Source organism: Myotis myotis, unplaced genomic scaffold (assembly GCF_014108235.1).
Source record: "Myotis myotis isolate mMyoMyo1 unplaced genomic scaffold, mMyoMyo1.p scaffold_m19_p_3, whole genome shotgun sequence".
NCBI classification, from domain to species: domain Eukaryota; kingdom Metazoa; phylum Chordata; class Mammalia; order Chiroptera; family Vespertilionidae; genus Myotis; species Myotis myotis.
The window spans coordinates 103187599-103201454 of record NW_023416335.1 but is presented as its reverse complement, the minus strand read 5'-3'; the positions used below and the strand labels follow the sequence as shown (position 1 = coordinate 103201454).

The following is a 13856-nucleotide window of genomic DNA, read 5'->3' as shown; positions in this document are numbered from 1 at the left end:
GTCTCAAAGGGTTTCTAACACAAGGCTTCCATGTCCTCAGTACACATACACTGGCAGTACTCTTGCTATCAATATCCAGGGAGCTCATCCAGCTTCTTTGGTATCCAGGTTTTTATTAAGATTTTGCTCTGTAGGCTTAGTTGATTGAATCATTGACCACAGGATTAAATTCAATTTTAGCCTTTCCTTTCTTCCCAGGAGATCAGACTGATGTCATGTGACTCAAAGTCCCAACCCCCTAATCACATGGTTGGTCTTCCTGGCACAGCCAACCTCCATGGTGAAACTATCTAGGAGCCTATCATAAGTCACCTCTTTAGCATAAACTCAGGAGTGGTCTGAGGAGCTCACTATGAATAACAGACACTAACCCTAATCCATTGACACAGGAACCAGGGATGAAGGCAAGCAAATTCTTTATTATACAATGCCATATTTCTGCCATATTTTAGTTTCATACAGACCAGCCCTGATACAGTTTGTGAGGAAGCTACAGAAGGACACAAATACCAAAAGTCAGGTATCATTGGGAACTCTCTTAGAGGCTGCCCAGGGCTCCTAATAAAAATAAAATAAAATATCCGTAAATTGTACTTGGAGTTCTTATAAAATACTATTGGAATTATTAAAGTGTTCTCCCAGATTAGGCAATTAATAAATATACGTTGCCCTAGCCAGTTTGGCTCGGTGGATAGAGCATCGGCCTGCGGACTGAAAGGTCCCAGGTTCGATTCCAGTCAAGGGCATCTACCTTGGTTGCGGGCACATCCCCAATGGGAGGTGTGCAGGAGGCAACTGATCGATGTTTCTCTCTCATCGATGTTTCTAACTATCTATCTCTCTCCCTTCCTCTTTGTAAAAAATCAATAAAATATATTTTAAAATATAAATATACATTGAAGTATTAATAATAAATGTATAATTAATAAATATACATTTGAAGTATACATTGAAATATAGCAAATAAAAATGTAAATTTTTCTTCTGGAGAAATGACTTGTGATGTTTAACTTAAAATTATATTAATTACATTTAGTTCACAAGTAATGTTATTTTTAGAAGAGTAGACTAAAGAAAGGCAGGTCCAAGATGGCATCATACTTAAGAAAGAACTAATGGGAGTATTAATTTGTATGGATCAGGTATATTTTTTCTAATAATATTACATTGAATATAAATTAAAAGAAGTTTTTAGTAAGAAAGCTTTGTAATCTATTCCAAGATAAATGAAAGATGAACAAAGATCAAATAAAAAAAACCACCTTTTATTTGGCTCTCATTTTTATTAGATTAGTATGTCTGAGTTAAGGAAAATTTTTCTGCTTAGTGTAATCAATTTCCTTTCTTTCTACTATGCCGTATAAGTTAATTTTAAGCATAATATTTTCCCTTAATTACAAAGTAATAAGATTTAAGAAAAATTTAGGAAAAAACGGAATTAATCATTTTTTAATCCTTACACAAAAATACATTTTTATTGATTTTAGAAAGAGAGGAAGGGAAAGAGAGAAACATCGATGTGAGAGAGGAACATTAATTGGTTGCCTCCTGTATGCACTCAGACCAGTGATCGAACCTGCAGTCTGGAAATGTGCCAAGACTGGGAATAGAGCCTGTAACCTTTGGATGTATGGGATGATGCTCCAACCAACTGACCCACATTGGCCAGGGCCAGAATTAATCTTTAACCAAAGTTAAAATAGCAACTTAATCATGTGGCTCAATAATTTATCTTTAGCCCTAACCGGTTTGGCTCAGTAGATAGAGTGTCGGTCTACAGACTAAAGGGTCCTAGGTTCAATTCCAGTCAAGGGCATATACCTTGGTTGCGGTCACATCCCCAGTAGAGGGTGTGCAGGAGGCAGCTGATAGATGTTTCCCTCTCATCATTGTTTCTAACTCTCCCTCTTCCTTCCTCTCTATAAAAAATCCATAAAATAGCCCTAACCGGTTTGGCTCAGTGGATAGAGCGTCGGCCTGCAGAACAGGGGTCCCAGGTTCGATTATGGTCAAGGGCATGTACCTTGGTTTTGGGCACATCCCCAGTGGGGAATGTGCAGGAGGCAGCTGATTGATGTTTCTCTCTCATTGATGTTTCTAACTCTCTATTCCTCTCCCTTCCTCTCTGTGAAAAAATCAATAAAATATATATAAAAAATAAATAAAGGGACTAGCTTTTCAGCTAAAAATTTAAAAAAATCAAAATATATTTTGAAAAAATAATAATAAATTAAAAAATAATTTTTCTTTATTTTTTAATCATGATTTTAAGCCATATGACTTTGGATTCTATGATATCAGATACTTGGAATTTAATTAAGTTTGTTCTGTTTGAAGATTTAGTTTTCATTTTTCCTGATTCATATATTTTTGTTGTCTTCTGAACTGAATCTTTACCTCACTGAAGATTAATAGTATAAACCTTTGTTTAATTTTATTGACTCTTCTTTTGATAAATTACCTTTGAAAATGGGCTAAAGGACCAGTAGGAAATATGCTCTTTAGAAGTTATTTCTTATCTTTCCTTTTACCGATGAATAGCAGAGTCATTATAAAGTCAAGACAACCCATTCTTTGCCTTTTCCCCCTTTGTTCAATAAAGTAAGATACAGAATGCAATAGAAATCTCTAAAGAAATGCAATTTAAGAATTTCAAGTTTTCTTTTTAGAGAGTTATCCAAATACATAGTCTAGCTTATGTTTAAATCATCTTGGATTGAATTTCAACAATTGTCTGACAGCATTAATGAAACATGAATGAGGACATTAGGGGGCAAATAGGGCTTACAGTAATTATTTTATTTACTAGAGGCCTGGTGCATAAAATTTGTATACTGGGGCAGGGGGGTCCCTCAGCCCAGCCTGTACCCTCTCACAGTCTGGGAGCCCTTGAGGGATGTCCATAGCACTGCTGTGGAGGCAGGAGAGGCTCCCGCCACCACTGCTGCGCTTGCCAGCCATGAGCCTGGCCTGCATTGAGCTTCTGGCCCCTGGTGGTCAGTGTGAGTCATAGCGACTGGTTGTTCCACTGTTCAGTCAATTTGCATATTAGTCTTTTATTATATAGGATATCCAGAAGAAGACAAAGATCAATGGTATTAAAAAATAAATTAAGCAAGTAGTGGAAAACCCAAACAATTATTACTTGATGATAAAAGAAACATTTCCTTGTCCTGATAGTCAGATAACAGTTTATGAGTTTCCATGTAAACAGGATTCATGTATCAAAGCTTCCTAATTTAACTGTAGTCATTGATCTGTTTGGGTTTAGTAGATTCTGAGATATAGTGCTATACTTTTCTACAAGATTTCATTGCTAGATATATAAATAAATTCTAGTCTAGTTCAAGAATTTAAAAATCTGTAGAAAATCTCCATCTATCTTTCATCAGTTTTCATTCTGACAAAATCTAGGAATATGCCCATGAGATAGATTGGTCCACAAGTACATTATATTACAATAGCACCAATTGAAAACAGAGTTGGGTCTAAAGTCTACTTTAAAAAACATTTAATCTCTGGGCAGAAATGTTATTTTTAAAAGAGTAAGCTAAAGAAAGGCAGGTCCAAGATGGCATCATAAAAGGACATGGAGCTTGCCCCCCTTCCATTAATAGACTAAATGTGCATATTTATTTATTTATTTATATTGAATTTATTGGGAGTGGCATTATTTAATAAAATTATATAGGTTTCAGGTTTACAACTCTATAATACACCATCTGTGTATTGCATTTTGCGTACCTACTATACAAAGTCAAATCTTCCTCTCACCATATATTTGAATCGCTGTATCCTTTTTTTTATTGATTAAGATATTACATATGTGTCCTTATCCCCACGTTACCCTCTACCCGCCCCCCCCCCCCCCCGCTCATGCCCTCACCCCCCTGTTGTCCGTGTCCATTGGTTAGGCCTATATGCTTGCATATAAGTCCTTTGGTTGATCTTTCCCCCTTACCCCTCCCCTCCCCTACCTTCCCTCCAAGGCCCAACAGTCCAATCAATGCCTCTCCATCTCTGGATCAGTCCTTGTTCATCAGTTTATGTTGTTCATTATATTCCACAAATGAGTGAGATCCTGTGGTATTTATCCGCTCTCCAGTTCCATCCATGCTGTGGCAAATGGTAAGAGTTCCTTTTTCTTCTTCCTCTTCTTAAAGAATACCTTTCAGCATTTCATATAATACTGGTTTGGTGGTGATGAACTCCTTTAGCTTTTTCTTATCTGTGAAGCTCTTTACCTGACCTTTAATTCTGAATGAGAGCTTTGCTGGATAAAGTAATCTTGGTTGCAGGTTCTTGCTATTCATCACTTTGAATATTTCTTGTCACTCTCTTCTGGCCTGCATGGTTTCTGTTGAGAAATCAGCTGACAGTCATATGGGTACTCCCTTGTAGGTAACTGACTGTCTTTCTCTTGCTGCTTTTAAGATTCTCTCTTTATCTTTTGCTCTTGGCATTTTAATTATGATGTGTCTTGGTGTGGTCCTCCTTGGATTCCTTTTGTTTGGGGTTCTCTGCGCTTCCTGGACTTGTAAGTCCATTTCTTTCACCAGGTAGGGGAAGTTTTCTGTCATTATTTCTTCAAAAAGGTTTTCAATATCTTGCCCTCTCTCTCCTTCTGGTACCCCTATAATTCTGATGTTGGTACGCTTGAAGTTGTCCCAGAGGTTCCTTACACTATCTTCATATTTTTGGAATCTCTTCTTTTTTCTTTTTCGGTTGGGTATTTTTTGTTTCTTTGTATTTCAAATCTTTGACTTGATTCTTGGGATCCTCTTGTCTGCTGTTGGATCTCTGTAAATTATTCTTTATTTCAGTCAGTGTATGCTTAATTTCTAGTTGGTCCTTTTTCATGTCCTCCATGGTCTCACTATACTTATTGAGGGATTCATTAAATTTATCGGCAGTTTCCATAAAATTCTTGAAAAACCTTATAAACGTGGCCTTGAACTCTATATCCAGTCGTTTGCTTTCCTCCATTTCTGCTATTTGTGACCTGTTTCTTTGTCTCCGCATTTTGGCTGCTTCCCTGTGTTGATAGAGTGGCCCTGCGCGTCAGGTGTCCTGTAGGGCCCAGTGGCTCAGCCTCCCCAGTTACCTGAGGTGGACACTCTTGGTGCACTCTTGGTGCCTTGGTTGTTGTAGGATCACTGGGAGGAATTGACCTCCAGGCCAATTGGCTGTGAGAATCAGCTGTGTCTAAAGTGGGAGAACTTCTGTGCTGAAGACACCCTTCTGGGGAAAGACTTGCTTCAGTGGGGCTTTGGTGCTCACTGAGTCTGCTCCCTGAGTGTGTCCCTTATGGATCTGAGGAGTTGCAATCTGGATGGTCCCCCTCTGACCACTGGGTACAGTGGCTCCTGGATCTAAGGAGGTGCTAATTCAGCCTCTGCCTGAGGCCACACAGCAGGAGCCACGAAGAGGCTCAGCTGTGAAGCAATGCAAGCCGCTGCGGGGCCTTGGGCCTTCTCTTGGAAGTTCCGGGTCTGCCTGGCTCGGCTGCAGTTAGGTACATTCACATGAAAAAGCCTCTGCCGCAGCCTGGGTGGGGCGGGGTCTCAGGGAGTCAAAAGGCGGAGCAAGCAGCTATGGCTGATTCTCTGCCCAGCCCTAAGGAGTCGCGCATCTCAGTGACCCGATAATTGCTGCAAGCACCTCTGAGGGAAAGCTGCCCTCAAGTTTGCCCACTGCCCGACAGTCCAGCTTCTCCCCATATGAGTCCTGGGTCCCCAGAGACTTCCCGGAACCAGAGTTCAGAGCAGTCAGGAGCTTGTGATTCAAAAAGACAGCCGCGTCCTCAGGTGCCACCCCCTTTCCGCGTGCGTGCGAGCCGCCGTACCTCTGCACTTCACCTCTGCAGCTCCTCTGGCTCTCAGTGTGCTTTTCTTTCCTTCTAGTTGTAGAATTTACACTCAGCCAGCCTTTCTGTTGTTCTGGATGATGTCCGCTCTGTCCTTTGCGGTATTTTTCAATTGTTGTGGGAGGCGGCAATTTCCCGGTGTTTATCTATGCCACCATCTTAGTTTCTCCAAATCGCTGTATCCTTTACTACCCCCCACCAGCTTCCCTCATCAGACTGTTGTCTGTATCTATAAGGATTTTGTGTTGTTGTTTTTTCTCAATCCCTTCACCTATTTTACACACCCCTGTACCCTCCTCCCCTCTGACAGCTGCCAGTCTGTTCTCTATCTATACATCCTATCTAATAAAAGAGAAACATGGCAATTAGCCATATGGCCACTACCCTTCCCATTGGCTAATCAGTGAGATATGCAGATTAACTGCCAACCAAGATGGCGGCCGGAAGCCAGGCAGCTGACGCGAACAGGGAGGCTTTCTTGCTTCAGTGACAGAGGAAGCCAAGCTTCCCTGCCTGCCTTGCTGGCCTCTCAGCTGCACTCTATGCAACATTGTAACAAATATAGAAGCTAAACAAAACACCGGGCTTCAGCCAGCAGGACTGCAACATTGTTTCAAATACAGAAGGTAAACAAAGGCCAGAAACCTGCTTTCAGCAGCGGAGGTCTCATAGCTGGAGCCAAGCCTCAGAGCTAAAGCTGGCCCATAAAAAAAAAAAAAAGGAAAGAAGGAGCGGTTGGGAGCTTCAGTCACCCGCCAGCCTGAAAACGGCCCTCAGCCCCTCACCCAGGCTGGCCAGGAACCCCAGTGGGGACCCCCACCCTAAAGGGGGTGTGACCATATGCAAACAGCCATCATCCCCTCACCCAGGCTGGCCAGGCACACCAGTGGGGACCCCCAACCTGAAGGGTGTGTGACCAGCTACAAACAGCCATCATCCCCTCACCCAGGCCGGCCAGGCACCCAAGCGGGACCCCCACCCTGATCCAGGACACCCTTCAGGGCAAACCAGCTGTCCCCCACCCATGCACCAGGCTTCTATCCTATATAGTAAAAGGGTAATATGCCTCCCAGCACCGGGATCAGCAGAGAAGCGAGGCCTCCCGGCACCAGGATCAGCATGACAGGGGGCAGCGACCAAACCCCCTGATCGCCCTGCGGCTCTGTGTGTGAAAGGGGGCAGGGCCACAACCTCCCTATCCACCCTGCTCTGTTCGTGACAGGGGGAGCTCCTCAACCCCCTGATTGGCCCTGCTCTGTGTGTGACAGGGTGCGGCGCCCCAACCCCCATCGGCCCTGCCCTGAGTGTGACAGTGGCGGTGCCCCAACCCCCTGATCCGCTGTGCTCTGTGTGTGACAGAGGGTGGTGCCCTAACTCCCCTATTGGCCCTGCTCTGTGAGTGACAGGGGGGAGCTCCTCAACTCCCTGATCAGCCCGGCTCTGTGCATGACAGGGGGGAGCTCCCCAACCCCCTGATAGACCCTGCTCTGTGTGTGACAGGGTACGGAGCCCCAACCCCCCTGATCCGCCCTGCTCTGTGCGTGATAGGGGGCAGCTCCCCAACCCCCTGATCGGCCCTGCTCTGTGCATGACAGGGGGTGGCGCCGCAACCTCCCTATCGACCCTGCCTTGAGTGTGACAGCGGACGGTGCCCCAACCCCCCAATTGGCCCTACCCTGAGCGTGACTAGGGGTGGCATCACAACCTCCCGATCCACCCTGCTCTGTGCATGACGGGGGGCAGCGCCCCAACTCCCCAATTGGCCATGTTCTGAGCCTGACCAGGGGCTGCACCTAGGGATTGGGCCTGCCCTCTGCCACCCAGGAGCAGGCCTAAGCCAGCAGGTAATTATCTCCCGAGCGGTCCCAGACTGCGAGAGGGCACAGGCCGGGCTGAGAGACCCCCTCTTCCCCCCGAGTGCACAAATTTTTTGCACCGGGCCTCTAGTCTATTTATCTTTTGTTAGTTTATTTTGTTCATTGGATTCTACATATGAGTGAATTCATATTATACTTGTCTTTATGTGTCTGGCTTATTTCACTTAACAATTCTCTCTAGGTCTATTCATGTTGTTGCAAAGAATAAGATTTCCTTCTTTTTTTATGGCAAAGTAGTATTCCATTGTGTAAATATAGCAAAACTTATTTATCCACTCATCTACTGATGGATTCATGGGCTCCTTCCAAATCTTGGTTATTGGAAATAGCACTGCAATGAACATAGTGGTGCATATATTCTTTCAAATTAGAATTTCAGGTTTCTTTGGATATATTCCCAGAAATGGAATTGCTGGATCATAAGGCAATTTCATTTTTAATATTATGAGGTAACTCCACACTGCTTGCTACTGTGCTCTATTGCATTTTGACCAATAGTGTACCAGGGTGCCAGAAGCCAGTCCATCCTTGCTGCTTGACACAGTTGCTGCAGGGAAGAAACATCTGCACAGCATATGTTTCAAGGGACCTGGCGTAAACACCTTATAAGATATAAGGCATACTGTTCTTAATATGTTTGTTCCCCTTCTTAGCACTATGTGTTTTAACCAAGGTCACCTCTCTGAGAAAGATTGTTTCCCCAGGTGGGGATTTTTCCCTGGAGTTAGGGATTAACAGGACTAAGGAAGGGAATAAATCAGTAAAACCTGTGGGGAGCTGATATAGGGTTAAGCCTCGGACTGACCTGTTGGTAAAGTCACAAACAATTCCCAGCTTAGAGGGCACAGTCCTCTTAGCATAATTAGGCTTGACCTTATGAGGCTCTCTAGATCTTATCTGGGAGCTAATGGGCTGAGGGAAGTGCAGGAAGTGGCCAAAACAAGTGAAACTCACAAGAACTGTGTAACTATGGAAACCACTACCTTGTTTACCTCTCACTATAAAATAAAGGCTCAGCTTGCCTTTGGATCTTTTTCTGTGGCCTCAGCCAGGCACAGGGAAGATCCACGGAGACTAAAGAGAGCTATGCTGATCATCTGAACACTGTCTCCGTGTAAATCGTTCTTCGCCGACTCCGTCCACACCTTTGGGAACCCCTGGGCCTCTGGAGCTGGACCCCAGCAAAACCCCCTTAACTACATGCCAGATGGGTAGTTAATCACCTTAACTATGAACAATCACGCTTAAGCTACATAATCTTTACTTAGGATAATATCCTTCAGTTACTTCCTTGTAGCTTAACAGAACAGTAGAGTAGTGACCTTGGAATGGAGATAACAAACGCCCTAACCTTTGGAATAAAATGGATAGGATTAAAATCAAATGGTATAAATACAGATGTAACAGGAGAATAAAGAGAGAACCTGGCTAGAGAACCTGGCTAGGCTGCTGATCAACTGAATGCTGTCTCCGTGTCATTCCTTCTTCGCTGACTCCATCCACACCTTTGGGAACCCCTGGACCTGCTGGGGCTGGCCCCCAACATGAGGGTTTCTTTTCTCCACATTCTCAGTAACACTCATAGTTTGTTGTTTTATTAACAATAGCCATCTGAGAGCTGTGAAATGATATCTTATTGTGGTTTTAGCTTGCATTTCTCTGATGACTAGTGATGTTAACCATCTTTTCATTTGTCTATTGGGCATGTGTATGTCCTCTTTGGATAAGTGTCTATTCAGGTCCTTTGCCCATTTTTTAATTAGATTGTTTTTTGGTGTTGAGTTGTATAAGTTTGTGTGTGTGTGTGTGTGTGTTTACAAATTTTAGATATTAACACCTTATAAGATATATCATTGGCAAATATGTTCTTGCATTCAGTGAGTTGCTGTTTTTCATATTGTTGATTTTTTTTTGCTGTGCAAAAACTTTTTAGCTTAATGTAGTCCCATTTGTTTATTTTTTTCTTTTGTTTCACTTACCCTAGGTGGTATTGCTATGAGAAATGTTTGCAATTTTATTACTCATGTTTTCTTCTAGAATTTTTATTTTTTGGACCAAACATATAAGACTTTCACCCATTTTGAGTTTATTCTTGTATGGTGTAAGAAGGTGGTCTAGTTTCATTTTTTTGCACGTATCTATCCAATATTCCACCACCATTTATTAAATAGACTTTTTTTTTTACCCCATTTTGTGTTCTTGCCTCCTTTGTCAAATATTAATTCACAATATAGCACAGGTTTATTTCTGGAATTTCTGTTCTGTTCCATTGATATATGTGTCTGCTTTTATACTAGTACCATGCTGTTTTGATTACTAGGGCTTTGTAGTATAGTTTTATATTAGGTTGTATGATACCTCCAACTTGCTCTCCTTTCTCAAGATTTCTTTGGCTATTCAGGGTCTTCTATGCTTCTGTATAATTTTTTTTGGAATATTTGTTCTAGCTCTGAGATACCATATATTTCTGTGTATAAGATGCTATTTTTTTTCTAAATTCATTAGACTGAAAATTGATGGGCGTCTTATACACGGAAGTCAGCTGAGGAGGGAGCCACGCGGGTGCGTAGCTGCCCATACCTTGTCAAAAGGCTTTCTCCAATCATGAGCCTTACTGTTACTGACTTCAGCTGATGCCATAATTGGAGGTGGAGGTGGAGAGTGCACAGAGTGGAGAGTGGACTTGAGCAGGTGGGGCAGGCGGGACAGCAGCTGGACAGGGGTGTGGCAGCGGAGGTGGGGCGAGGGCAGGGGTGAAGGGGCCTGTGGTAAATCTAGGGGCCAGGGTCCTGGCTCCACCACAGGGGCTGGGGTCGCAAAGTCTTGCAAGAAGGTGGGGGAGAGGGTGCCGTAGGCGGAGTCCATGGAGCAGGAGCTGCCCTTCCCGGGGCCCAGGGCCAGCAGTTCTCTGGTCAGTGTGACAGATGAGGCGGTGGTACTGAGGGACATCTCCAACTGGGAGCTGAAGGAGCCGCCCTCGAACTTGGGAGAGGAGAGCTGCTGGGGTCCAACCCCAGCAGGTCCAGGGGTCCCCAAAGGTGTGGACGGAGTCGGCGAAGAATGAATGACATGGAGGCTGTGTTCAGTTGATCATCATGGCCGGGTTCTCTTGTCAGGGTCTCCAGCCAAGTTCTAGCCAGGTTCTCCAGCCAGGTTCGGTCTAGGTCTAGGATCTCCAGCCAGGTTCTGTCATCAGGTTCTGTCGCTAGGTTCTCCAGACTGGTACTGTCCAGGTTCTCCAGCCATTTTCGGTCACCAGGTTCTGTAGCCAGGTTCTTCAGCCAGGTTCTATCTAGGTTCTCCTGCCATGTTCTCTTGCTAGGTTCTGTCTCTAGGTTCTGTCTCTAAGTTCTGTATCCTGTTGTCTTGTTACATCTGTATTTATACCAGTTGATTCCAATCCTATCAATCTCTATTCCAAAGGTTAGGGCGTTTCTTATCTCCATTCCAGGGAGTAAAGATTATGTAGCTTAAGCATGATTATTTGTAGTTAAAGTGATTAACTACCTGCCTGGCACTTAGTTAAGGAGTCTTATTCCCTCCCTAACTTTAGGGGAAAATCCCTACCTGGGGAAACAACCTTTCTCGGAGAGGTGACCTTGGTTAAAACACATAGTGCCAAGAAGGTGAGCAAACATATTAAGAACAGTATGCTATATACGCCAGGTCCCTTGAAACATATGCTGTGCAGATGTTTCTTCCCTGCAGCGACTGTGTCAAGCAGCAAGGATGGACCGGCTCCCAGCAGAGAGCATCTCCCCGGGCTCCAGCATCACCATGGCCAGGGTCTCCATGGAGCCGTCCGAGGCGCAGTGCTCGGGAGTCCAGGCTGTTGCTGCTTTTGCGCAGGATGGTGGGGGAGCTGGCGGCGGAAGTGTTACTCTCCCCACCCTCCTCTTCCTCTTCCTCCTCCAGGCTCTGCAGGTGCTGCTGGCTGCCTGCGTGTTCCTGCGCATGGAGCTGCACAACTAGTTCTGGGCATTGTAAATGGAGTTCACCCAGCCCCGGCACAGAGCCTGCCTGTTGGCCTGGAACGTGTAGGCCCCCACGGCTCTGTGGAACTCGTTCAGGTAGATGAGGAGGAAGGAGCCAGGGTCCCGCAGCTCCGGCACACGATCTTGTCCACCAGCAGTGGTGGCCTGATGACATTGGTCCTCTCAGCCTTCTTCACTTCCTTGGTCACTAAGAGTAGGTCTGTGAAGAGGAAGCAGTACACATCCATCTTTCTGTGCTTTCCCTCCTTCATCCTCAGGCTGCCCTCCAACAGCAGCTGACACATCTCCTCTGGGGAGGCACCAGGGATGGGCGCGGTCAGGTCCAGGTGCAGAAATTCCTCCAGGAGCTTGTCCACCTCATTGTTGCTACCCTCCACCACCTTGTAGGCATCCATGCGCTCACCACGGCCGCCAGCTGCTGCCACATGCATGCGTTCACGTGGTGGAAGAAGCGCTCCACGGAGCTGATCATGGTGATGACGGCCTCCTTGGCACGCTGCTCGTCCATCTTCCTCAGCACCGCCTTGAGCAGCAGCGGGCACTTGGTGAGCCGATGGTGGGGCTTGGCGAGCATGTCGCTCAGCTTCAGCCGCTGGCACTGCTGGTGCTTCTCAGCCCACCTCACGTAAGCCGGGAAGAGGTCGTTGTCATGCAGCAGGCTGCGCGTGTACTCCATGCAGCCCTCCTCCTCCATGCAGTACCGGATGTAGGGCTTGAAGAGGGACCCAACATCTCGAAGCCTTTGAGGAGGTCCTGGGCTGCAGCAGCCGCCCACGTGTGCAGCACCTTCTCCACCATCGGCGCCATCACGCTCTCCCACAGCCTGTGGTGCAGACATGTGATCTCGGAGATGTTGCTGAACAGGAGCAGGGCGTGCAGGTGTCCCGACTCCTCCCCTTCACCCGGGAGTCCCCGCCTCTCCATTCACCCCCTCAGCCAGAGGGGAGCGCCCTTGGTGGGTCCGCTGCTCTGGGCGCTGGGGGTGAGGAGACCACGGAGGGCGAGGCCCTGAAGCAGGAGGAGGCTGCGAAAGGTAGGCGAGGAACCCAGGATGCATTGCGCCCCTGCCTCCAACCAGCATCCCACTGGGGCCTGCACCCAGGAATGCCATGGCTGCAGCAGGGCCACTGGATGGGCTTGGAGGTGAGTCCTCCATGCACAATCCCAGCAGCCTGCCTGGTGTAGGTGGGGATTTGGGTCACCTTGAGGGAGGCTCCTGCCTTTATCTGCTCCTCTCCTGGTGGAGCGGCGGGACTCCAGCACTGAGGTCAGAGGAGCTGCCTTCCAGCCCCCAGGCGCTTCTCCGAGTTGGAAGTTGCGCCATCCACCTCAGCCTAGGACTGGACCTCTGCACCCCCAGGGTGCATAAACACACAGGGCTTCCCTCAGGCTTCGCTGATCCCAGGGCATGAGGCCTCTCCGTTCTGCTGATCCGGCCGGGAGGCCTTGCGGCTCCACTGATTCCGGTGCTGGGAGGCCTCTCTGCTCAGCTCATTCCAGGGCCCTGAGGCCTCGTGGCACCACTGATCCTGGGGCCCTGAGGCCTTGCTGCTCTGCGGCTTTGGGGCTGTTTGGCTTCACTCCACCATTTGGAGCCTGGGTATGCAAATTAACCGCCATCTTTTAGCTTCTATAATTGAAACATTGTATCTTTTGTAGCTGTTGCTTCAGGAGCTCAGAGCCCAGCGGCAGGCAGCGGCAGGCAGGGAACCTTGGCTTCCTCCATCGCCAGGGCAACCAAGCCTCCTCTTCGCTTCAGCTGCCTGGCTGCCGGCCATCTTGGTTGGCAGTTAATTTGCATATCTCACTGATTAGCCAATGGGAAGGGTAGCGCAGTTACGGTTAATTACCATGTTTGTCTATTATTAGATAGGACTAGAGGCCTGGTGCACAAAAATTTGTGCACTCGGGGGTAGGGGGCCCCTCAGCCCGGCCTGTGCCCTCTTGCAGTCTGGGACCCCTCGGGGGTGACCACTTGCTGGCGTAGGCCTGCTCCCCGGGGGATTGGGCCTAAGCTGGCAATCAGACATCCCTCTGGCAGCCCGGCAGCACTCGGGGGATGCCCACTTGCCAGCAGGCAGCAGACCTAAGCTGCAGTCAGACATCCTTAGCGCTGCT

At 46.7% G+C, this 13856-nt stretch overlaps 1 pseudogene; it reads right to left on the bottom strand.

Annotated features, from left to right (window-relative positions):
* Window positions 1–8323: 8323 nt before the first annotated feature.
* Window positions 8324–12662, bottom strand: LOC118650526 (annotated as a pseudogene).
* Between the last annotated feature and the right edge of the window lie 1194 nt (window positions 12663–13856).